This window comes from Oryctolagus cuniculus, chromosome 3 (assembly GCF_051225735.1).
Source record: "Oryctolagus cuniculus isolate XC-2025 breed Fujian yellow rabbit chromosome 3, ASM5122573v1, whole genome shotgun sequence".
Taxonomy (NCBI): Eukaryota; Metazoa; Chordata; class Mammalia; order Lagomorpha; family Leporidae; genus Oryctolagus; species Oryctolagus cuniculus.
The window spans coordinates 127,596,788-127,622,096 of NC_142869.1; the positions used below are offsets into that span (position 1 = coordinate 127,596,788).

Sequence of the window (25,309 nt, forward strand, 5' to 3'; positions counted from 1 at the left end):
AGGAATGAGACACACAGTGAGCATGGATCTTATTCCCAAAGAGCTCCTGAACTAGTTGAGAAAGGAGGAATCAGAAGACTAAACAGAGGGCATCAGCAGACAAGAGTGAGGGGGAGAAAGGGAAGGAGCAGAAACATGGATTGGTGACCACAATTAGAGTTTTATTGTTTCATGTTAAAATCCAAATACTCCCTTCTGATTAGTTCTTCTTCCTCTCCATAGCGGCTGCATGTCCTGAAACCCATAAATGCATTGGAATATTGATTATCATGTTCTTTCCTACAAAGTGATGAGTTAATGTATAAACTTGAACTGGATTGGGCACAAGTATAAATTCATTGTAACTAAGAGATTTGTAGTACTTATCTCTCCTTTGCCTGGAATAGTTCAAAAGGGCACCTATTCCATAACGGAACATTCACAAAATTCCACACAAAGAGCTCATGAAAATTAGATGGTCACAAAGTGCCTTGATTATAGTTACTCCTTGAGCCAAGCTCACCGGCATATACACATCAGTGACCAGAGGCAGGAGTCAATACCACTGGACCACCTGCTGTAGCTACAAGCTCATTAACTTGTCTGAACCGGTCTCAGGCAGGCAGCCACATCCAGCCTAGCCTGAGAAATGAGGTTACTGAGGAAGGATCTAGGTATTTCCTCATATTGAGATACAAAACCCCTTGAAAGAGGGAACTTATAAAACATTATCTATCAGTAGATCAGTAGTACCTCAAGGAACACATGTTTACAAGTTGAGTATATTCTTTCATGTGTCTTAAACAAAGCCGGAACTTAATAGACTGAAAAGTGAAAGATAGCATAGAGAGGGAAAGAAACCTACTGGAAAAGGAGTGTTTCAAAGGGCAACCTCTGGTTTGTGATGTCGTTCTTAGACTCACACCAAGAAGAACCTGGCTCAAAAGCAAATGACTTTGACACACTTGTCCTTTTCACTCCCAAACTGACAGCTAGGGTGATATGACTGACATGTTTCACTCCTATTCTTAGCTAAGACCAAGACAATATATTTGCAGGGTTTTTTTTTTTTTTTTAAAGGATCCAAAGAATGCATTTGAGTAAAGGGATTAACTCTTGCTAAATCTCAATCCAGTGCCCTCCAGAATAAAAAGGAAGGTCAAAGAAAAAGCCATTCTTAATTAAAGTGAATGAATAGGATTGATTTAATAAAATTATTATGTTGTTTAATGACTGTGGGAAATTGTGTTCAGGGCAAAAAAACTGACATTTTGCCTTAATCAATGCACATTTTATTAAAATCAATGTGGTCTATTATGTAAGGCTTATTGAAAGAATTTTAATAAAACCCAATCTATAAAAAGTAACCAACTCTAATTCAATTGAAATTTAACCTCATGTGCATTCAACACATATTTATTGAGTGCTTACTAGGTACTAGGCACTAGGGAAGTATCAATGAAAATACACTTTTCCCTTCCTTCATGTGCATAGTAGGGATAACTAACCCAAAATTTTGCATTAGGCTCATATGCACAGAAATAAACAGTATTTCACTAGAATTTCAAAAAACCATTTCTATTACATTTTAAAACATGAATGCTAATGGCCTTCCTAATTCTAATGAATGATTTGATTTGTTAATGAAAAGTGGCATGGTCTGGAAGAAAGTGGTGACTTATACTTTACAGCATGCAAAGCTTTGCTTCCCTTGGATTTTCGCTCTTACAATAAAAGTTGGATTTCTAGCCATGCGTACTTTCTGCTCTGGCTTCCTGGAAATTGAGATGCTCAACTCCAGAACCAGGAAGAGTATTAGCAGCCTAATAGTAGCTGCATATTTCATTCTTCTTTTTTAAAACAAGATTGAATTGATTTTACTGATTTGAAAGGTAGAGTAACAGAGAGAGAGAGAGAATTCTTCTATCAGCTGGTCAGATTGAAACCGAGAGCCAGGAACCCCATTCCAGGGCTCCCATGTGAGATGCAATGGTCCAAGTACATGGCCCATCTTCTGCTGCTTTCCCAGATGCATTTGCAAGGAATTGGATTGGAAGTGGAGCAGCTAAGAATCAAATCAGCATCCCCATAGGGGCTATAGGTATCGCAGGCAGCAGCTTAACTCCCTGTGCCACAGCCCTAGCACTACAAGTTTTCTTCTTCATTTTGACTACCCATCAAAACTTCTATTCTGGGGGCTGGTTTTGTGGAGCAGTGGGTTAAGTTGCCACCTGTGACTCTCTTGCTCTGCCTTTTAGGTTAATAAAATAAATCTTTAAAAATATTTTCGATTTCTGAGATAGGCATTTGGTCCAGTGCTTAAGCTCCCCCACCCTTCTGCCACTGAATTGGGACATCCAAACCCCATATCAGAGTTTCTGGTTCAAGTCCCTCTCTGGTCCTGATTCTAGCTTCAAGCCAGTTATGGGAATCTGGGGAGTGAATCAGCAGATGGGATCTATCTATTTATCTATCTCCATCTCTATCTCTATCTTCCCTTCTCAAATAAATACAATTTCTATTTCCCTGATCTTAATGCCTGATTCTTATTGAGACTGAATGTTATGACATTACATTTGCTTTTAGCGGATGCTTTGAAACCATGAAGGAACAAAGTGAATGAGTTAAGTGAAATAAAGATTTGTTTTAAAAAAATAGATATTTAACTGCATAGGTAAACATTATTCCCCTGTAGTACTTTTCTGAATTCCTGTCACATAACAGATCATTAGGAATTTCTTTTTATCTTATACACAGTATGTTGTTTTATTCATTAATTCAACAAGTGTGTGTTTGTACTGAGCAGCTACTGTGTTTCAAGAGGCCTCCTATGTGCCAAGGTTACAAGTAGGAGTTAGACTGTAGTTGTCAGGGTAAGCTGATTGCCAACAACCTCCAAATCCAAGACCTGATGCAGCCAAAGCACATTGCTCTTTCATGCCACATCGTAAACCAGTGCCAGGTGGGGCAGGTGTCACTTTCATGACAAAGACCTCATAATGTTAAATGTGTGGTCCTGAAGGAGTCCCTGGGAATCAAAACCTAGCTGTCAGCCGGTGCCACAACTCACTTGGCTAATCCTCCGCCTGCGGCACTGGCACTCCGGGTTCTAGGGTTGGGGCGCCAGATTTTGTCCCAGTTGCCCCTCTTCCAGTCCAGCTCTCTGCTGTGGCCCGGGGAAGGCAGTGGAGGATGGCCCAAGTGCTTGGACCCTGCACCTGCATGGGAGGCCAGGAGGAGGCACCTGGCTCCTGGCTTCGGATCGGCGCAGCGTGCCGGCCATAGCGGCCATTTGGGGGGTGAACCAATGGAAAAGGAAGACCTTTCTCTTTCTCTCTCTCTCTCTCTCTCTCTCTCTCTCTCCTGTCTAACTCTGCCTGTCAAGGAAAAAAAAAAAAAAAAAAAAAAAACCTAGCTGTGAATAGGCGGTAAAAAAAAAAGTGCGGAGGCTCCTGTGAGGGGTTGTAGAGTCAGCCCTAAAAAGCAGGCCATATCCACCCACATTCCAGAGCCAGAATTCACTGGCAAGGCCCTACCTAATTTCAACAACTATGCACTTGTTGGCAGTGGCTGCAGATATTTTCCTGAATGGCCAGGGAGAGAAAGCAAAGAGGCTTGGTGAATTCAAGTGTGACATTCCTCGTGGTGCCACCCCCCACTGGAGACAGTGCAGAGACCCAGCCAGGCCTGCGTCTAGCCCCACTGCTGGTGCTCCAGGTGATGTGTGGTTTCTTGTGGTTCTGTGGAGGGTCACCTGCCCACACAGGGACAGGCACATTAACAAGCAATAGTGGACCATTAAGGAAAATGACAATGTAAATCCGCAGTCTGAACTTAAAAGAATGGAGAACACAGAAGTCCTGGGCCCTGGCAAGACACCTGATTCAGGGGCCTGGGAGTGAGGGGCAGCTCCTGGTTAAGCATGGATCCTGTTTTGCAGCAGACATAGCTCTGCCCTCTCCCACTGTCCTCCTTGCCCTATCTGGTGAGGGCTTAGGGGGATCTCTGTCTTCCTTGGCAACTGCAGCCCCTCCGAACGATCTTCGGGCTGCAGCAAACTTCACAACCTGCAACCATCAGGCAATGAGGTTTTCCACTGAAGGAAGGAAACTGTTCTGTATCTTCTAGGAATGTGGTTTTGTTGGCAATAAAAGCTCTTCAACCACGGACTTGGGTTCCAATCTATTTGATTCCAGTTGGCTCACAGGCCTCCACCTCCACTCAAGTGTGTTCTGAGATGTTCTCAAGCATGTCCGCCTCTGTCAGCTCAGGAGCTAAACAAACACCACTGACAGTGTGGCCTGAACCACACACTTTTATTTCCCACAGTTGTGGGGGCTCAGGGGCTAAGATAAGGTGCCAGTTATTCCATTCCTGGTGAAGAACTGCTTCCCCCTTTGCCTTCTTGCTAAACCCTCAAACTGTGGTGAAACAAAATCTCTCTCGTATGTCACTTTTAATTTTTACAGTTTTATTTATTATTTATTTATAGGCAGAGAGAGATCGTTCATCCACTTGTTCACTCCCAAATGATAACAGTAATCAGGAGGGGCCAGGCCAAAGCCAGGAGTTCTATGAGGTCTTCCACATGGGTGGCAGTGGTCCAAGCTCTTGGGTCATCTTCTACTACCTTCCCAGATGGATTTGCAGGGAACTGGGTGGGTGGGAACAGAGTGGCTGGAACTTGAACTGGTTCTCATATGGGATGCCAGTGTCACAAGTAGTAACTTAATCCATTGTGCCACAATGCCAGCCCTTTGGGTCACTTTGATAAAGGCACAGATTCCATCATGACGACTCCACATTCATGTTCTATCCAACTGCCACAGATCCCACTTCCTAGTACCCTCACACATGGGATTAGTGCTTCCACCCATGAGTTTTGGAAGGACCCAAAGCCTCAGCCCACAATGCAGTCTTTTTTTTTTTTTTGACAGGCAGAGTGGACAGTGAGAGAGAGAGACAGAGAGAAAGGTCTTCCTTTTGCCGTTGGTTCACCCTCCAATGGCCGCCGTGGCCGGTGCACTGCGGCCGGCGCACCGCGCTGATCCAATGGCAGGAGCCAGGTACTTATCCTGGTCTCCCATGCAGGTGCAGGGCCCAAGCACTTGGGCCATCCTCCACTGCACTCCCTGGCCACAGCAGAGAGCTGGCCTGGAAGAGGGGCAACCGCGACAGAATCCGGCGCCCCGACCGGGACTAGAATCCAGTGTGCCGATGCCGCAAGGCGGAGGATTAACCTAGTGAGCCGCGGCACTGGCCATCAATGCAGTCTTACTTCTACAAGCTGTGATTCCCAAGCCCATGCTATAAGTTATGTAGGGGAGCTAAGAGCAGGTAGGGGTCAGTCACCCTGATGGCATTAGGGAGGAATCCTCAAAACAGGTAAATTTGGTGCAGGTGCTGTGGTGCAGCATATTAATTAGCTACATGGGATGTGCCAGTCAGAGTCCAAACTGTTCTGCTTCCCATCCAGCTCTCCACTGATGTGCCTGGGAGAGCACCAGAAGACGGTCCAAGTGCTTAGACCCCTGCCACCTACATGCAAGACCATGATGGAGTTCCAGGCTCCTGGCTTCAGCCTGGGAAAGATCTGGCTCTTGTGGCCATTTGGGGAGTGACCCAGCAAATAGAAGAGCTCTTTTTTCTCTCTCATTCTCTCTCTCTCTCTCTCTCTCTCTCTCTTTCAAATAAATAAATCTTTTTTCTGAACAAGAAGTAAATTTTCAGATTTATCTTGAAAAGCCCATGACACTCCACAAGCAGATGGAAAGGGAAGAGGAAAAAGCAAACACAATGTGCAGGTTCCTCCATGTTTTTGCAACTAACTGCAGTGCAGGGGGCCCAGGGGACCATCTCAATGACTAAGACCAGAAAGACCGTTAGGAGCTAGATCACAAGGGGCCCTGTTGGCTTTGCTGGGAGCTCTCTATAGGACTTGAAGCAGGGGAGTGACAAGATCAAAGCTGTGCCAGAGAAACTGAGTTAAGGACACCAACCAAAGGTGGAGGCTGTGGGATGGAGAGGGGAGTAGGGACACGAACCTGTCTGGATGGAAACTCGGGACAGCAGACAGGGAGGAGGCTGTCCCCATCGCACTGGGTGATTTGTGAGAGACCACGCCTCTCCAACCCCGCAGGCCAGCAGTCATCTCCAATGCATCTGCAGGAATGGAGTTGTGGGAGCAACCTTGAGCTGGCTGAGTCCTCACAGGAGTTCTTAGTGAGAATGTGTCCATCCGGCCCAGCAGGCAAGCAGACCCCTGATCCTATGGGGGAGGATCCAAGGAAGACAGAAAACCACAATGAAATTGCAAACTGCACCAGCACGAGGGGGATAGAAAGTTGAGAGCTGCAACTCCTTTAGGTAGGACACCATTCACTTGCTGTTGAGTGAGCGAGAGAGCACACAAGACAGTGGGAGACTGCATACAATTTTACGAGCAAACCCAGGATGACAAGCATTGTGTAGCTTGCTACTGAGTCTAGTTATCAGGTTATTGCAAATTTAGATTTTCCAGATGTTATTTCAGCAGCAGCAGCTTCTTAATTCTGCTTGACCCAAATACAAATTCCAACACAGGAGTCTTTCCCCTGGTGACCATCTCTAATTCAGTTTAAACACATGTGCCTTATAATTTTTGGGAGTGCACCTAATTAAAGAGTTGAAATAGATGTCCTTGGAAAATCTAGTCCATTTTGGGATTTTTGTTTCACTAGTTCGCTAAGTGAAAATATCCTTTCTGGAAAGTAGAGTCTCTTCAGTGTGGTCCAGACCTTGACTCCTTTCCAGGTGAGACTCTGGGTTGTTGCACAGTAACCTTACTCAGTAGAGTGCTATCAGGCAAGCAGGAGCAACCCTGGAGCTCATTTTCCAGCCTTGGGTCAGACTAAGGGCCTGATGTTGCCTAGCTGTGTGGTCATCCACAAGTTGTTGGACCTCTCCCAAGCCTTCATCCATACCACAGTGGTGAAGATTAGCAAGAAAGCAAAAGGGCTTGGCTGAACCTGCCTAGGTTCTCACACAGCAGGTGCACCACAAAGCTGCTAATGGATGTTAAGGCCTGAGACAGGAAGTAGACTGTTATATATTTCTGTTAGCCGTCATAGAGCACACCGGACGCTGGAGTAAGAGAAAGAGTTTATTGAGGAAAACCCAGCAGGCAAGAGGGAAGAGGCGAAAAGGGAAAGGGAGAGCAAGAGAAAAAGAGAAGAGGGGGAGTGAGAGAGGAGAGAAGGCTGGAGAGAGTGAGCAGGAGAGAAGAGAGAAGCCAAGAGAGCCATGTGTGTTCAGGAATAGGTCCTTTTAAAACTTTGCCCACGGGCAGGCAGGGAAGCAGGAGCAGTGAATCCCATTAGGTTGAGGGTGGAGCCTGGCACATGTAGTTTGGGCCATGTGGCTACCTGGCTTTCAGTAATGGCGGCGGGAACCGGGGTATAGAATGTAAATCAAGGTGCAGGTCGTGCCACAGATAAGACCGCGCCAGTTTCCTAACATAGACATGTTTGCTACACACTGTAAGGTATACACCCAGGGTTGCTGATTACAAAAGGACCCCTGTTATTCAATCGACGCAGAAAACTATCAGCTCCACTGAACAAACTTCCCAAAGAGCCTCCTACTTGGGGTAGGTGTCACATGGGGTTAAAAAATGCTGTGCTTCCCTAATTCTAAGACACATATTTCTGTTCCTAATACAGATACATATCTTTCACAATTTATTTACAATCAATTAAATGCTATCATCACCCTTCCACCCAGAGTGCTATCATGACAATGATGCAGTGATTTCCAATCAAAGGCATTCTAGGAAGCGATAGATATTTACCCATACAAGGATATGTGTTTGAGTGCATTTTAAAAGTCAGAGCAACCCAAGCTCCTATGTCTTTTTAAAATTTTTTAAAAAGATTTACAGAGAGAGAGAGAAAGAGAGAGAGAGTCTTCTATCTGCTGATTCACTCCCCCAAAATGACCACAATGTCCGGGGCTGGGCCCTGCCAAAACCAGGAGCCAGGAGCTTCTTCTGGATCTCCCACCTGGATACAGGAGCCCAAGCACCTGAGCCATCTTCTGCTGTTTTCCCAGGTGCATTAGCAGGGAGGATCAAAAGTGGAGCAGCCATACCATGAACCAGCACCCACAGGGGATGCTGGCATCACAGAAACTGCTTAACCCACTACGCCACAACACCAGCCCCAGTTCCTGTATCTTTTACAGCAGGTGGGCATGATTGGCATGCCGAGATGAAGCCGAGTGTGATTCCTCGTACTTGGTTCATGGGTTATGCACCCCCTTGCCTTTGCTCAAGTCCTGCCTTTTCCTGGAATTCCTGTCCTATTCTGCTCTGATGAACACCTGCTAATGCTTCATCTTTTCCCAAGCTCCATCTCTGCTTGGAAGCCTGCTCTGATAGAGAGGACTCCTACAATTCCCTCCTCTTTCTCCCTCTTTGTATCACAAAGCTCCCTGTTGGGGAGCTTCTGGCATCTCTTTGCATTTGCTTATTTATGCACAAGTTCCTCTTTGTCCCATTCTTACTTCTCCAGGAAGCACCTGCCTCAGTGGCAATTACTTAGAACACATCAGGTATTTAAGATGTTCTCTTGGATGCATTAATAAATATCTTTTGTATGAGTCTCTGCCTGTACAGAATCCTATGAAGAAAGCAAGCTTTCAGAGTATCATAAAAGTAATTTGTGACCCACAAATTCAAGTTGGAGGAAGGATCCTTGATGCTTCAAATCTAAAGCTAGTGAGACTTCCTCAAATGTGTGTCACTATCAGGTGGCCGAAGGCTAGCATCACATTCCCCTTGCTCCGGTAAGTTTCCTGGCTCTGGAATTTATTTGGATTTCCTTATTAACCTGTATTTCCCCCATATACCAAGCCGAAGTCCAATCTCAGCAGAGTTCCTCCTGTTCTTCCTGTATGAATCAAACTGCGGGTGCTCATCTTGTTGTCAAATTCTCCTGACAGATAGATTTGCTACAACAAATGAAAACACTAAATAAGCAGCGCCCATCTATTTTTTATGGCTGGCATTCATTCCCAGCAAACAGCAAACGTTATCCCAGGATGAAAGCACCTATAATTCCTGAAGTTTTCATTTTGCTATAAATCACAGGGAATATTTCCATTGTGATACATTTTTTTCAAAAAAAACCACATGTAAAGCAAAAGTTAAAATACATGTATTTTAAAAATTTTGCAGAAATTCTGGCAACAAAGTTTTGTTCTAGAAAGCACTGCAATAAAAATAGTCATGGGGAATGTCACAGAAGAGTTAGCAAAATGTCACCAGAAATATTTAACCTAATTATACTTTGTAAGTCAATATCTATGCATACATACATGGGTGCAATGAATGGATCAAAGAAGAGATGCTTAATTACAGGTGGCTCTCCTCTCCTGGCAGTTTCAAACCTTCCCTTTTTGTGATACTCCAAGGCCATTGCAACCAGCAGAATTATTGAACCTAATATCTCACAACAGCAGCTGTCAGAAGCTCAAAAACTCACCTGCCATTCAAACGCTGCTCCCTGGGCAAACTTGACCAGGAGAATCAGGGAGAAGACCAAAGAATTCTGGGACTAGAGATAATAAAAGTATAAAGGGGCCAGCACCATGCTGTAAGAGGTAAAGCCACTGCCTGCAGTGCAGGCACCCCATATGGGTGCCAGTTTAAGTCCCAGCTGCCGCACTTCCAATCCAGTGCCCTGTTAATGTGCCTGGGAAGGCAATGGAAGATGGCCCAAGTCCTTGGGCCCCTGCACCCATGTGGGAGACCCAAAAGAAGCTCCTGGCTCTTAGCATCAGCCTGGCCCAGCCCTGTGCTTTGTAGCTATTTGAGGAGTGAACCAGCAAATGGAAGATCTCTCTCTCTCAACTGTCTCTGCCTCTGTCTCCCTACTCTGTAACTTTGACTTTTAGATAAATAAATAAATTCTTAAAGAAGTAGTAAGAACCATCAGAGGTGAAGCATTCCTTATGCATCATCTCCTTTAATCTTCATGACTGTGTGTAGGGACAGGTGCTGTCTTAGTCCACTTTCTGCAGCTATGATGAAATACCAGAGGCTGTCACTTTACCAAGAAAAAAGCATTGTTGAGCTCACACCTATGTAGTGCTCACTGACTGCAACACAGCATGGCAGGGGATATTATATGGTCAGCATGGGCAAAGGGCAAGATCACATGGCAAGGCAGGAAGCTGGAGAGTGTGGAGCAGCCAGCCTTGCTATTTGGTAATAATCCAATTTCACAGGAACTAATTCACTCCAGGAGATCACCATTAATCTCTTCAGAGAGCAGTGGCCTGCTGGCCTTATCACCTCCCTCCCGGTCCCACCAGCTCCCAAAACACCAAGGACCAGCTCCCTGCCCTTGAACTTTTGGGGAATACACACAAACCATATCCAAACCATAGCAAGTACTGTGACCAGTATCCTTTCACAGATAGAGGACAGGAGGCTTGAGAAAGTTGAACAACTTGCCCTGATCATACACCTAGTGAAGGAGGCCTGGAACACAGCTGATTTGCATTTTGGATGGAAGACCAATAGAAGCAAGGAAGTTATACAGCCCACATGATTTTCCTCCTTCACCTTTACACTTGAATTCAGAAGAGAGAAGAGAACTGGTCCTTTGCTCACTCATGTGAATTCTCTCTCAGCTGGAGTCATTTCCATCCATTGGCATTTTGGAAGATCCTACAAAGTTCTGCTGTTCAGTCTGTGACTTTCACAAGCCAGCTAGATGCCTGAAAATCTGGCTAACGCAACTTGGGGCTTCCTCGAGACAGTTTTGTTCCCTACAATATAGTGTCCAAGCTCACCTTGAACTGGACAGTAGAAATATGTCATACTTCTGATTTTCCCAAATCTTTCCCAATTCCAAAGATTTCTTTTAAAAGGAAATAATAAGAGGATTAACATTCAAAATAACATATTTGTAAGTATTAAACAAGTTCCACACTACCTTCGCCATAAGAGCTAGTGATAGATAGTTTCTCAAGTATTGCTTCCTGTATTCCAATTATATGTGGTCTATCTCATTTCACCCACACAAAATCCCCATGAAAGGGTTATTATCAATTGACAGAATTAAAAAGGAGGGAATTATCCAACATGGGAAGTGGGATACACAGCAGACTTATATATTAGCAGATGCCCTAAACAGTACTCTGGCCTCAGAATCAGCCCTAAGGCATTCGGATATGGCTAAAAAGCCCATGAGATTATCTCAGGCATGAAAAGCCAAGACACTGTGGCAAAAAATGACCTAATGAAAGATCTCTGTGAGTGAGATCTTGGTGGAAAGAACGAGTCATCAAAGAAGGAGGTACCTTTCTCTGAAGGGAAGAGAGAACTTCCACTTTGACTATGGCCTTGTCTAAATAAGACCAGAATTTGTGAACTCAAGAGGCTTCCATAGCCTTGGCAGCTCATGACAAGAACCTCGGGTGATTACTGACATCATAAATAAGAATGTCAATTGTTAAATCAACAACAGGAGTCACTGTGCACTTGCTTCCCATGTAGGACCTCTGTCCTTAATGCGTTGTACTATGAGAATTAATGGTAAAACCAATCTTCAAATAGTACTTTACACTTCATGTATCAGTGTGGGTGCAAACTGTTGAAATCTTTACTCAGTATAGAGTTGATCTTCTGTATATAAAGCTAAGTAAAAATAAATCTTAATAAAGAATGGGATGGGAGAGGGAGTAGGAGATAGGATGGCTTGCGGGTGGTTACCAGAGGAAGAACTACTATAATCCAAAAGTTATACTTTTGAAATTTATATTGATTAAATAAAAGTTTTCTATTAAAAACATTTAAAAAGAGTTATTATTCTATTTTATGCATGAAAACATTCTAAGATGAATATTTAATTGAGTAAATGATTTAATAGCCTAATAATTTAAATAAATATTTAATTGCATATTTAATTGACTAAGAGACCAAAGTTGTAGAGGTCTTGAGAGGCAAAACCCAAGTTTGAACACAAGTCCAACTGCCCATCCGACATGAGACCTTCACTTTCTGCTTCTAAGTGAGACAAAAGGAACAGGCCCAACAAAAGGCTCAAGATTAGAATTCCAATCTTTTCTCTCCTTTGTTAGTGGTTTTTGTTGTTTTCTCATATTTTATTATTTGAAAATGGATCACACAAAAAGCATCCTCATTTTTTTTTTCTGAGAGGTGCTGAGCAAACAGTTTTGGTGATGTGTGGCCACAATTGCAAACTTGTCAGAATCCAATTATTAATATGATATTTAGGTATTTATTGCTGTCATAAGGCTCTGTACAATGGCTTTGAAAAATTGCCCTGACTCATGGTTCATATCTGACGCTTCATCAAATGCACATTTTTTAATATTTTGTGGGTGCCATGAGGTTACAGGCATATTGCATTCATATTCAATAACGTTCTGTAATCCTGAAAATAAAACACTGAGCTACTTTTATGGAAAATTCCTTTCTGCTTATATTTCTTACTCCAAAACCATAAGTCATCTGTGAGAGAAATGTGGTGTTTTTCTAAACAGGAGAGACAGTTAAAGAGCTTTGAGAACATGAAAAAATGGCCAAATACCAAAATCAGAACTGAGAGTATACTGCATGCAAGGCATCATCTCAAAGATCAGCAATGAGTATGATGGAAGCCCCCTCTGAACCCACATCTAACCCCACACTGCGTAAGATCACTTCCCTTTTCATTTAGTGACACAAAATATGCAAAGTGCAGAACCTACAGACTTAGCAGGAGTCTATATGCAGCCAAAGCTATAGTTGTAATAACTCAGGTAAAGGATGTATCTGTGAGCTATCAATTGACTTGTAGCTATGGAAGCTTCCCAGGTGGACCGCACAGTCTTTCTGAAATGATCCTCCATGTGACACCAACTACCCCCTGGGGCTAGGATCACCATCAAGGAGAGAAGGGAGGCCGAGAAATGCCCTCCCCACCATCAGTGAGGACTCTGTCTGTTCTGGAGATGTCATCCAAACCCCCAAGGGCCCCTTCTTGGCAGGGCCTATGCTTTTGGTAAACTCAGACTTTTAGAAACAGAGGCAATGACTCCAATGACTGTGACAATGAAAAGCTGAACCTCAAACCAGGGCTGGCTGTCATTCACCTTCTCCGGGAAGCTCTAAAGAGTTACAGAAAGAGGGAGAGACAAGGAGAGAAAGAGTGAGAGAGATCTTCCATCCTCTGGTTCACTCTCCAAATGCCCACAACAGCCAGGGCTAGGCCAGGCTGAAGCCAGGAGGCAGGAACTTCTTATTGGTCTCCCACATCAGTGCAGGGGCCCAAACATGTAGGTCATCTTCTGTTGCCATTAGCAGGAAGCTGGATCAGAACTGGAGCAGCCAGGACATGGGCTGGTGCCCATAAGGGATGCCAGCACCACAAACAGTGGCTTTACCTGCTACACCACAATGCCAGGCCCTGAAGAGATACTAAAAGACCACTAAAAAGAATGCCTTTTGATGAGCTAGTTGATTTTATTTTAATACCCCTACAAAATCCCAACAACTAGTACATTCCAGAAGGGAGGAATGGAGGCAGGGAGGAATAGAGGAAAGAAAGAAGAAAGGAAGGGACGAGGAATGGAGGAAGGGAGGGAGGAAAGAAGGAAGGGAGGTAGGTAGAGGGGAGGAAGGAGGGAGGGAGGGCGGGAGGGAGAGAGGAAGTGGGAACACGGTGTAGAGGTGGCTGACAATGAAGAAAGGTGGCAGCCGATGGTACATCGTGAGCAGGCTGGGAAAGGGAGGAGCATCGCCACTTGCTTCACCCTTGCAACCTGCCTAGGGCCAAGGCGGAAGCCCTGCATGGGGCAGTCCTCTGGCCTCAGCCCTGTTCCCATCTGGACTGGTAACTGCTCTGAGATCTGTGCTGAGCTACCTACTGTGGGCCAGAAGCACCCACCCACCACTCACTGCCTTTTAGCAACCACAGTGTTTTCAGACATGGGCAAAAATCTGCTGGAGGCAAAATTAGCTCCCCAGGAGCTCTTGCATTCAGTCTCAAAGCTGCCCATGATAAAGGCCTCGTCACACAAACTGAACCCTTACAAGGAGCCAACTATGGGACAGGCATCCTTGAAAACATTTCATATACAGACCTGCCTCCCTCAGGCAGTATAGTCGATAGTACTATGGCCATTTCACAGATGAAGAAGCTGAGGCACAGAGCTGGTGAGGAACCTGCCTGAAATCCCATTTCTCACAACACAGTCAGGACACACCTCCTAGCAGCATCCCTTCTTGGTGAGGCAGCCACCTCCCTTGGCTTCAGCGTGGGTCCCACTGTAGAGGTGACTGGAAATTCTACTCCTTGCCGTGCTCCTGCCACTGCCTCAAGCTGTCTCTTAGCACACAGGGATGGATGACAGATGAAGGATGATGCTGGACTCACAAGTTTGACCACGGTCCGATGAGAAAGCAGAGAATCTTCCACTTAAAACCCAATGCCGCCGCAGGCTCCAGTGATGCCCACCAGCCTTACGGAAGCCATCAGCGTCTCAGAGAGATATAAGGCAGAGTCTCCTCGGGGTAAACACTTTCTAACCTCACTCATCCTTCTCAACGAACACATCTCGCCATGGACTATTTGCCCACAGGGGCAGCAAAGTTCACAAGTGTGTCCTAACTGCTGCTATGTACTACATAGAAGCAGAGAGCTTGGCTGGTGAACCAATTATAAGTTCCTGACGAACAACAGGAAGGAAGGACTACTTGTTGACTGTACAAGGAAGACAAAGCCTAGGCCCAGATGCTAGCACCAGTATGCAGCAGCTCTCCACGTCCAGGCTTCCAGTGTCTTCAGAGCACCGGAATGCCGAGCACCACCACTCGGACCCCTCAGAGTGCACACGTGGCACTGCAAAAGCTCTGCCATGGGGTGGGAGGCAGTTACCGTGAGCGCTCTCTGGCTCTCCTCCAACAGGGGCAGAAAAGGGGAATCTGAGATTTGATGTAGCAGTCAAGACACCACTCAGGATGCTCAAATCCCATAACAGAATCCCTGGGTTAGGTCCTAGCTCTGCTTTGCACTCCAGCTCCCTGCTAATATGCCCTTTGGGAGACAGCCAGTGATCACTCAGTACTTGGTTTCCTGCTACCAACTTGGGAGACCCGGATGGAGCTCCTGGCTCCTGGCTATAGCCTGACCCAGCCCAGGCTGTTGGAGGCATCTGGAGGGTGAACCAGGAGATGGAAGATCTTTGCCTCTCTCTCTCTCTCTTTCATATAAATAAGAATAAATATTTTTTAAAACTCTCGTTCTGCATTTCAAAAAAGGGTAATCCAGACCAATTGTGGCATCTCCTCTCTCCTGGAAGGAGGCAGTTTTTTATTCTGCTTGGACAAATCACGATCTCATTTTAGGGAACATAACTTCCTTTCTTTTGCTCACAAAGAAGCAATGTTAAAAAATAAAACTCCCTCTGCATCCTGTAGTGCCTGGATTCCAATGGGTAGAGGCAGTAGCAGAGACTGTCCCATGATCCCACCTGTATAATAACTTCTCCCATGGGCATCAATATCAATACTGTCACACTATCCAGGATAATGAGTCCCTAAATCTGCAAAGCCCCCTGAGGACAGCTTAACTGCAATATGTCATCTCCAGCACCACACAGCGAGGCATGGCCTTCCTGGGTAGAAGTCCCAACAGAAGCAACTCCAGCCCCTGTGGCAGAGACAGCTGTAACCATAGCTGGGAAGGAAGGATGCTTGGAATGCATAAATGGGACTGCCTGCTCTCACCAGCTATTTGGGCAACCTGAGCCACTCCTCCAGACCCTAAAGCATCACTTCCTTTCTCCTCATAGCTTCCCTACTCACAGCAAACACATTCCCTTTCTGGCATGAAGAGCAAGATGATGGGCACAGACTCTGGTTTTATACAGCAGGTACCTACAAGAAAACACTCTGCTAGGCCATGTCCTCTTCTCTCTTTAGGGATCCTGCCAGACACTGTCTGACCCCTCACCACCACCTGCAGCCATCCCTGCCCACTTCCTGCTTCTCTCCTTCTTTTCTTCCAGAAAATGTCTACTGAGGAGCAAGGATATCATGGTTATCTGGCTTGAACTATGGAGCACATTCTTTTCTAAGGATGAAGATACTAAACTGACTTCTCCAAATAAGTAGCAATAGATATCTCTATTAACACTAAACAGAAAGAGCAAACCACAGCCTTTGCTCAGCTAAAGGATGCTATGACTAAAGCCCCTGTGCTAGGACTGCCAAACCCAGAGAGACCCTCTCATCACTGGGAGGCAGGGAGTCCCCTTAGGAGGGCTAACTCAGGATCTGGGACCTGTTAAGCAACCTGTGGGCTACTTTTCTAAAACCTTAGACATGGTTGCACAAGGATGGCCTCACTGCCTAAGGATGATAGCAGCAGCTGCCTTGCTGACAGAGGAGGTAGCTACATTGGGGCAAAATATCACCCTTTATACCTCACATCAAATAAATTCTCTATTAGAGCAAAAGGGCTATCACTGGCTCACAGATAGTAGGATACTAATGTATCAGGTCCTCCTTCAAGAAAACCCTCAGGTGAAAATAAGGCATTGCTCTACTCTAAACCCAGCTACTTTAATGCCAGTTCCAGGGGAAAGTGGTCCCCTCCACTCCTGTGCTGAGACTATAGACTTGATCTATGCTAGCAGAAGGGACCTAAAAGACAGCCCCCTGACTAATGCAGATGAAGCAGCTTTGTCAGACAGGACCTGCTTCTCAGGGTATACAACAGTGATGGCATGGCACATTATTGAAGCGTGCTCTGCCCCCAGGAACTTCTGCTCAGTTAGCAGAACTGATTGCCTTAAATAGAGCTCTAGATCACAGAAGGGATTTGTAAGGCACCTTCACTCTGCATGAAGACCACAGTCTTCCAGTAAGGTAAAAAGAGCCAACCAGACTCTATAAAAAACATCACAAGTATAGAAATGTGTGCTTGGTAAGAAAGGTTTAGAAGGAAAGAGTATTGTTAGTAAGAAGGGTTAAAAAGGAAAGAGCTTTTTAAATAAGGCTTTCCATATTTACATGGTTTGTAAGAATCCTGATGGTTAGTTTACTCTAGACTGAAATGGAAATGATGGAATGTTTCAAGTAAGTTGAAGAGGGTGTGTGGAAGTCACAAAAGGTTATGAAAGAAAGAAATATTGGACATGCTAACTGCTGCTCCGGGGGGTGTCTGTGCCATGTTTCAGGAAGAATGTTGTCTCTGGGTCAATCAGACTGGACAGGTACAAATCCAAATTCGTACTTTTCCTGGAAAAAGCCAAACAGCTCCAGGATCAGGCAAAGCAGGGCTAGGATTTCTGGCCTGACATCTGATCATGGAAATCCTGGCTATTTCCTCTCCTTGGCCCAATAACTTCTGTAATCTTGATGCTTCTCTTTGCACCATGTGCTTTTAATGCCCTTGTTCATTTTGTCTCTAACAGACTAAAAGCTGTCAAACTCCAAATGGTCGTCAGACAAGGCTTCCAGCCCATTCCATTGGACGACCTGAGCAGCCCTCTGGACCGAGCAGCACAGTCTTTCCAAGGCCACTGTCGCACACCATAAGACAGATAGCAAGGGGAAATACCCAAATCCCCCTTGACGCCCACATGCCAGCTTTGAAGAAGTACAGAAAACAGAACTCCATCCATAATCCCAAAGAAGAATTTTGGATATTACCTCTTGAGGGGGGAACGTTAGGTATTAAGTCAGTTATGAGCTTATGTGTGTGTGACATAAAGGCCTAAAGAGAAGACATCTAGGTCCAGCATATGCATCTGCATCTCAAAGTCATCCTGATGGTGTTTCAGGGGCAGCCCTGAAACATCCTGCCCTGCCCTGACCCCTTCTACCTGGTATCTCCCAGGTGCAGCCCAGTATCTGCATCTCAAACACCCTGCTCCCTTCCTCCGGTCTGATAACATTTGCATCCATAAATTCCTTTGTTTCAGACCTTCAAGAGAAAACTCAGGGAGAAGCTTCTTAACATTTGCAAAACTCAGGGAGAAGTTTCTTAACATTTGCATCCAAAAAGCCCTTTGTTCCAAGAGGAACAGGTGGGGAAGCAAGACCCATCTCCTTAAAAACCCCCTGCCTCAACCAGACTGCGTGCTCAGCCCTCTGCCTCTCTGCTGAGTCGCCCGCCTGGTCTGGCCAGATGTAATCTCTCCACCCAACCATGTAACCTCGCTTCTTCCCTTCCCCCCCCCCCCCCAGTTCGAGAGACTGGGCACCCTTTCAGGCTCTGTCTGGAGAAGTGCCCATCCATCCTTACAGATGCCTCTTCCCTAATAAACCTTGCTATTTTACCTCCCACTGAAAAAAACAAAAACAAACAAACAAACAAACAAAAAAAAACACTAAACAGAGGGGCCGGTGCTGTGGCGTAGCATGTAAGCCATCGCCTGCAGTGCCAGTGTCCCATATGAGCACCCATTCAAGTCCTGGCTCCTCTATTTCCAATCTAGCTCTCTGCTGTGGCCTGGGAAAGCAGCACAAGACAACCCAAGTCCTTGGGCTCCTGTGCCCACGTGGGAAATCTGAAAGAAGCTCCTGGCTCCTGGCTTCAGATCAGTGCAGCTCCAGCCATTGCAGCCAACTGGGGAGTGAAACAGCAGACAGAAGACCTCTCTCTCTCTCTCTCTCTCTCTCTCTCTGCCTTTACTTCTCTGTGTAACTCCAACTTTCAAATAAATAAAACTTATGTTTTTAAAAAACACTAAACAGAAGAATACAAGCAAATAACACACTTAAAGACAAAACTCAGGGGGTAAATATGTCTACACTTTGTGATTTCTCCTCTCCTTCATTGCTCATGTTCACAGCTAAATTCAATCTCCTCAGATTCCTTGTCTTAGAATAGAATTATTTTTCATAATTCTTTAACCATCTCTCCTTAGAGTCAAAACAGTGCTGGGAAGTCAGAGTGCAGTTCCACTTTGCCATCAGAAGTCCCACAGAGACACCTGCCATGGGCTTTCCAGGAACTCTCCAGGGGCACAGCCTGCTCTGAAGCCCTGTGCCAAGGGCTTCAGTGCCCTCTGGGCGACCTCCCTGTCCACACAGAGAAAGAAGAGACAAAAGCTACCATGGTGACAAAGTACCTAACAACAAGGGAAGAGCAGAAATGACTTCAATCAGGAAAGCATTTTCTACTTAACTCCCGAAATTGGGATAAAACAATCTACAGCTCAACATGAGTCTTGTGGCTGCAGATGGCTGCATGGACCAAAACCCAGGGTGCACTATCCTGTCTCTGGGACAGCATTTGAGCTCAAAGCTGACCGGTTTTCCTGGGATTTATTATCCTTCTGTTTGATTAGACTGAGATGTAAAATAATTACCATTGCATTTTCCCAGGGAAGTTTATCTCTGCAACGAGGCTATCTGTCTGATTTGGAGATCCAAAGCAGGAAGTTTCTCATGATGTAACCTGAAACAGGAGCCATTCCTAGAAGAGCTGGGATCATGACCACATGGAACTCACTCTTTTCATCCCTAAAATACGGAGGTCCTACTATGCAGCAGGCACTATTTTAAGGCATTCAGAAAAAATCAGAATGAAAGAGACACAAAATTTCCCTCCTGGAGGAATAGCCGCGAGCATGTGTGGGGCTTCTCGTTCCGTGTCTCTCTTCTCCTCTCCAGCACATAATATGCCTCGATGCATCCTCCATGGCTTCAAGACTGTTCCTTTACTCGCCAACTTTTGAGTAATGTTTTATCTGCCTAGTGCATAAGCAAAGACCACAAACTGATATCTTGATCCTTGCTTGTAGGAAATCATAGTCCCAGGCACTAGCTGACTACAGTTGCTCCTATATATACCCAGGGCAAGGAACAAGATATACCACGTGGGTCTGGCATTGTGGTGCAGTGGGTTAAGTTACCATCTGCGATGCTGGAATCCCATATGGGAGCCAGTCCAAGTCTGCCTGCTCCACTTCTGATCCAGCTCCCTGCTAATACACCTGGGAAAGCAGCAGAAGAGGACACAAGTATTTGGGCTCCTGCATCCATATGGGAGGCCCAGATGGAGTTCCAGGCTCCTGGCGTAGGCCTGGCCCAGCCCTGGCTGTTGCAGCCATTTGAGCAGTGAACCAGCAGATGGAAAATCGATCTCTCTCTGTGTCTGTCTGCCTTTCAAATGAATAAGTCTTTTTTGAAAAAAAGTTCACTACAGGAGTCAGGAAAGGCCTCTCAGAGATGCCACTGCACTGCCAGAGCTGAGTTGTGGGGTCGGCGTAGCTGATCACCAGGCAAGTGGAGACAGGTGCAGGGGTAACAGAAGGGATGGAAAGTCCATGGTGTAAAAAAAAAAAAAAAAAAAAAGGATAAGCCAAGGCAGAGGGGTGGGAAACAGGCTGGTCAGTCTGGAGTGGCCACAAGGTGCTAAGTGCTCCCTCAGCCCAAGTCAGAGAGGGGGCCCTACTGAATACACACTGGGGGCTTTCTTAGCTCCCAGAGGGCAGGTGGTGCCAACCCAAAGCCCACATTGTGTCTGAGAAAGAACTTCTCGTTCTACACGAAACGCAGGAAATGCCATGGCTCAGGCTTCCGTGAGGAGAATATTGAACAACGAGTCAGAGAAAGAACAGCAAGCAGGAGTGGCCCAGGACAATGCACTTCCCCCAAGTCCAAAGCCAGAGAAGCGGTCTCTGAGCTCCCAGGAAGGCGCACTTGTGGGGGCCGCCCGCAGGCCCCTGTGACGGCTGGCCCTGAAAGTGCCTTCAAACACATCTGTCAGTGACGGGCCTGTTTTTCTCCTCAGCCGTGCTCGCTGTGGGCAGCTAAATATGCCTTTAATATTTATCTGCACTGTGAAAGCTGCTTCTACATCCATCCCTTTGAGGGAAATAGCCAAGATCAATGCAGGACTGACATAGACTAAATGAGGAAACAAACAGAAATATTTATTTCTCTGTCCGCAGACAGTGCCTCCTGAGGGTGGGAACATGTTGGCAGCAACAATACAGTGCTCCAAGCAGGCACTGCCTGTCTCTAGGAAGGTCAGAGATGGGAGGATTTTTTTTTTCCTTTTTGCACATGAGAGAGATCTGTGCAAAATATACCATATAATGAATGGGATATTTTAGATGTCATTTCTTTATGACTGTCCCGGGGTTGGAAAGGTCTCCAGTCTTATTTTGTGTGGGATTTTAATAGGTAGTATCACTGAGTACCAGATGCTTTCATTACTTTGTCCCATTATACTCAGACTTCTCCAGCTTAGGCGTCATTGCTGATATATCACACGATATGCAACAAGCAAACAAGGGGGACGGTCCCTTGCCCCAGGCCCTCAGTGGCAGTGGTGAGGGCTCAGTTTGCGTATGAGCAAGATTTATCAGCCTCCAAACCCTAGGCTCTCTCTTCAGTGAACAATACTTCACAAGAGTTTGGGATATGACTCAACTTGTATATAAATATGTAAGAGAAAAACATGAATACTGCATGTCTTGGGTGAGTTCCCCAAAGCAGCTCCTGAGACAAGGATCAGGAACAAATTACTTATTAAAGAGGAATGAGAGAGAGAGAGAGAGAGAGAGCGCATCACTCTGCAGAAGCAGCTGTCTCAGAATAGCTCACTCAGGCATGGGAGCTGAGTCACCATGGTTCTCAGTGCCAGGCCCATGATGGGCTGCCCTGGAAGATATGACCCTGCAAGCACTCTAACTCTCTCTGCAAGAATCAATCCTTCCGTCTAAAGGCAATTCTGAAAATAAGGCAAGAAGTCAAAAAATGTGGGGAAGAATTGCACAAAAACTTTAAAACGGATCTGAGCAAATGCATGTGGAGGACCCACAGGGTCCATGATGCTATTTCAAACCAAATAGTCCCAAACAAAAATGTGAGTACAGGTTCACTCCCTAGTAGGTAGCCCCACAAGCAGCACCAATCTCAGCCCCTTCCCAATTAACCTGCACCCAGGGGGTTGAACTACAGGCTCTTTTCAGCACCCACCTCCCTTGGACATTGCATCAACTCCAGCCACGGCAGTATTTGGCCCTTGCTCTCAGTGCCATCAACTGCTGGAGGTGGAACTGGGAATCCTTCCTTAAGTGTAGTGTTTAAAGTACCTGGAGTGGGGCTGGCACTGTGGCGTAGCCGGTAAAGTCGCCCTCCCATAAGGGCACCGGTTCCAGTCCTGGCTGCTCCTCTTCCAATCCAGCTCTCTGCTGCGGCCTGAGGAAGCAGTAGAAGATGGCCCAAGTCCTTGGACCACTGGACCAGCATGAGAGACCCGGAAGAAGCTGTTGACTCCAGGCTTCAGATCAGCACAGCTCCAGCCATTGCAGCCATCTGGGGAGTGAACCAGCAGATGGAAGATTTTTCTCTTTCTCTCTCTCTCTTTTTCTACCTCTCTGATTTTCTGTAACTCTGCCTCTCAAATAAATAAGTTAATTTATTTTAAATCACCTGGAGTATATCCCATGAAGATGCCTGCACCCCTTGCCCTCAGCCTGTTCATTGCCAAGCTGATCATTCTTTTGAGCACTCTAGCATGTCTTCAGGCTTTCCCTCCCTTTGGAAAACATCACCTGACTCCTATTTGCTATGAAGGAGAGGCTGCTCAGAACAAGGTCATCATGGTTACAGAGACATTGATTTGTTCCCTGCCTCTGCCATGGCTGGCCCTGGATCTTTTTTTTTTTTTTTTAAGGTTATTTATTTATTTGAAAGTCAGAGTTACACAGAGAGGCAAAGAGAGAAAGAGAGAGAGAGAGGTCTCGCATCTGCTGGTTCACTCCCCAACTGGACGGAGCTTTGCCAATCTGAAGCCAGAAGCCAGGAGTGGGCCAGCGCCGCAGCTCACTTGGCTAATCCTCTGCCTGAGGCGCCGGCACCCCAGGTTCTAGTCCTGGTTGGGGCGCCTGGTTCTGTCCCAGTTGCTCCTCTTCCAGGCCAGCTCTCTGCTGTGGCCCGGGAGTGCAGTGGAGGATGGCCCAGGTCCTTGGGCCCTGCACATGCATGGGAGACCAGGAGGAAGCACCTGGCTCCTGGCTTCGGATTGGCAGAAAAAGGAAGACCTTTCTCTCTGTCTTTCTCTCTCTCTCTCTAACTCTGCCTGTCAAAAAAAAAAAAAAAAAAAAAAAAAAGAAGCCAGAAGCTTCCTCTAGGTCTCCCACGTGGGTGCAGGGACTTGAGCCATCTTCTACTGCTTTCCCAGGCCATAGCAGAGAGCTGGATTGGAAGTGGAGCAGCAGGGACTCCAACCTGCACCCACATGGGATGCTGGCACTGCAGGCAGCGTCTTTACTTGCTACACCACAGTGCTGGACGCTGGCCCTGCATCTTGAGCAAGTAACCTAACTCTTCTGAGCTCCTCACCTGTTAATGGGAGCAGGACGTCAAGACAAGCAGTTCTCATGAACGTTAAATAAGACACTACACAAAAGGGACCCTTGATAGTGAGTATCTGCCATTTTCTTCATTATTGTTATTTTAATTCACTCTGATATTCATGGCCTCTTGGTATAATGATGGCTCATGGATTGAGTTTATACTCACAATTCTGTTTGGTAAACTCAGTGCAACTGTTGGCCACCATATCAGGAGCTCTGGCCCTAACATTATATTAGATATTGAGTTCTTCCTTACTTTTCTCAGACACTTGAGATTTCCATTTCCAAGGGAACAACACCTACAGAAGTTATGACAACATCAACCTTGGCCTTCACATCAGTCATCCACATAGGCCAAACCCTACAGCTAGCCAAGGTTTGTATCACAGGGAGAGGGGGCATACATAACAGCACCTGCTGACTTGGATTCCTGGTCATAATGTGGACTTCTGGCTGGCAGGACAGCAAGAATAGATCAATAATGGACCAATTAGATGCAGCAGCAGGACCAGCAGAGTTCTGGAGAGAATTAAGCCCTAATGCCTTAAGGGATCCATTGTATAGAAGAATGAGTTTCTCTCCTATTCATTTCAAATGGCACAACTTATATACTCCCTTTGGGAGAAGTGAGGAAATAGTCACTCATATCATTTTCTGTGCTCTATAATTCATAGGAGGAGCCCTAGTTGAGAAAGGTTAATCTAAACTAATGCCTCATTAGTAACCATGTACACTGAACTTATAGAACATAAATTATGTACTCAATGTATGGCCCATGGCAAAGCAAAAGACAAGAAATTTCTTGGACAAAGAGCCTCTTCTGTCACCATATATAAGCCTGTCCCTGGGAACCATCTTAAAATAAATAATTTTAACCTCCCCTTCATCACCAGGGCAGGGGATGGGGGTAGAAGAATACCCTGGAATGGAACACCCAGGCATGAAATAGAATGACAAGTTTAAAGAAGGTCAATGATACTCATTCAGCAGTTAGGAATGAAGGTGGGGTTAGTGGCCCCACTCCTCTCTGATTCCTTGGCACCTTGTGCTGATATTTCATTTTGCATGTAGCCCACTCAATCGTGATCGTGAGTTTTTGTATTCATCTACCCACAGTCATGATGGCAGATAAACACAAGGACTATTCTCTCATCCCCTAGCAGCATCTGTCACATAAAAGGCACCAATGTAGATGAGTGAATAAATCATAGCAGAGGAAAAACACTTTTCTTTTTTATTTCTTTTTTTTTTTTTTTTTTTTGACAGGCAGAGTTAGACAGTGAGAGAGAGACAGAGAGAAAGGTCTTCCTTCCATTGGTTCACCCCTCAAATGGCCGCTACAGCCCGCTGCACAGATCCGAAGCCAGGAGCCTGGTCTCCCATGCGGGTGCAGGGCCCAAGGACCTGGGCCATCCTCCACTGCACTCCCAGGCCATAGCAGAGAGGTGGCCTGGAAGAGGAGCAACTGGGACAGAATCCGGCGCCCCAACCGGGACTAGAACCCCGAGTACTGGTGCCGCAGGCGGAAGATTAGCCTAGTGAGTCGTGGCGCCGGCCAGAAAAACTTTTTTCTATCCTCTGTTATTTCACTGGGAATTGTGAATTAAACTGACAAAATAGAAATCAAATGGAGAAAAGCATACAAACAAATTCTATTTTATGTTAATAATTTTTACATGTATGAGGGATTCACAGAAGGAAAAAAAAAACCAAGGAGGGGTTAAAATTGTTATATACCATTTTAACAAAGTGATAGAGAAGCAACTAGAGAAAGTTTTTGCTTCAGGGTAGTAAATTGTGAGAAGACAAATAAATGGGGAAAACTAATGGCAGGTAAAATCATTTTAGGAGTCTTTTCTGCATTACTATAATGAAATACTGAGGCAGGCTACTTTATAAAGAAAAGAGGTTACTTTGGCTCATGGTTATGGGGGTGCAAGTGTAAGAGCATGCAGGG

At 45.6% G+C, this 25,309-nt stretch overlaps 1 long non-coding RNA gene across 1 annotated transcript in view; it reads right to left on the bottom strand.

Annotated features, from left to right (window-relative positions):
- Positions 1–5,771: 5,771 nt before the first annotated feature.
- LOC138849192 (uncharacterized) overlaps positions 5,772–25,309 on the bottom strand; it is a 66,113-nt gene continuing 46,575 nt past the window's right edge. Inside the window, exon 3 of the long non-coding RNA XR_016231674.1 lies at positions 5,772–6,247. This is a non-coding gene — a long non-coding RNA (uncharacterized LOC138849192). The remainder of the gene's footprint in view (positions 6,248–25,309) is intronic.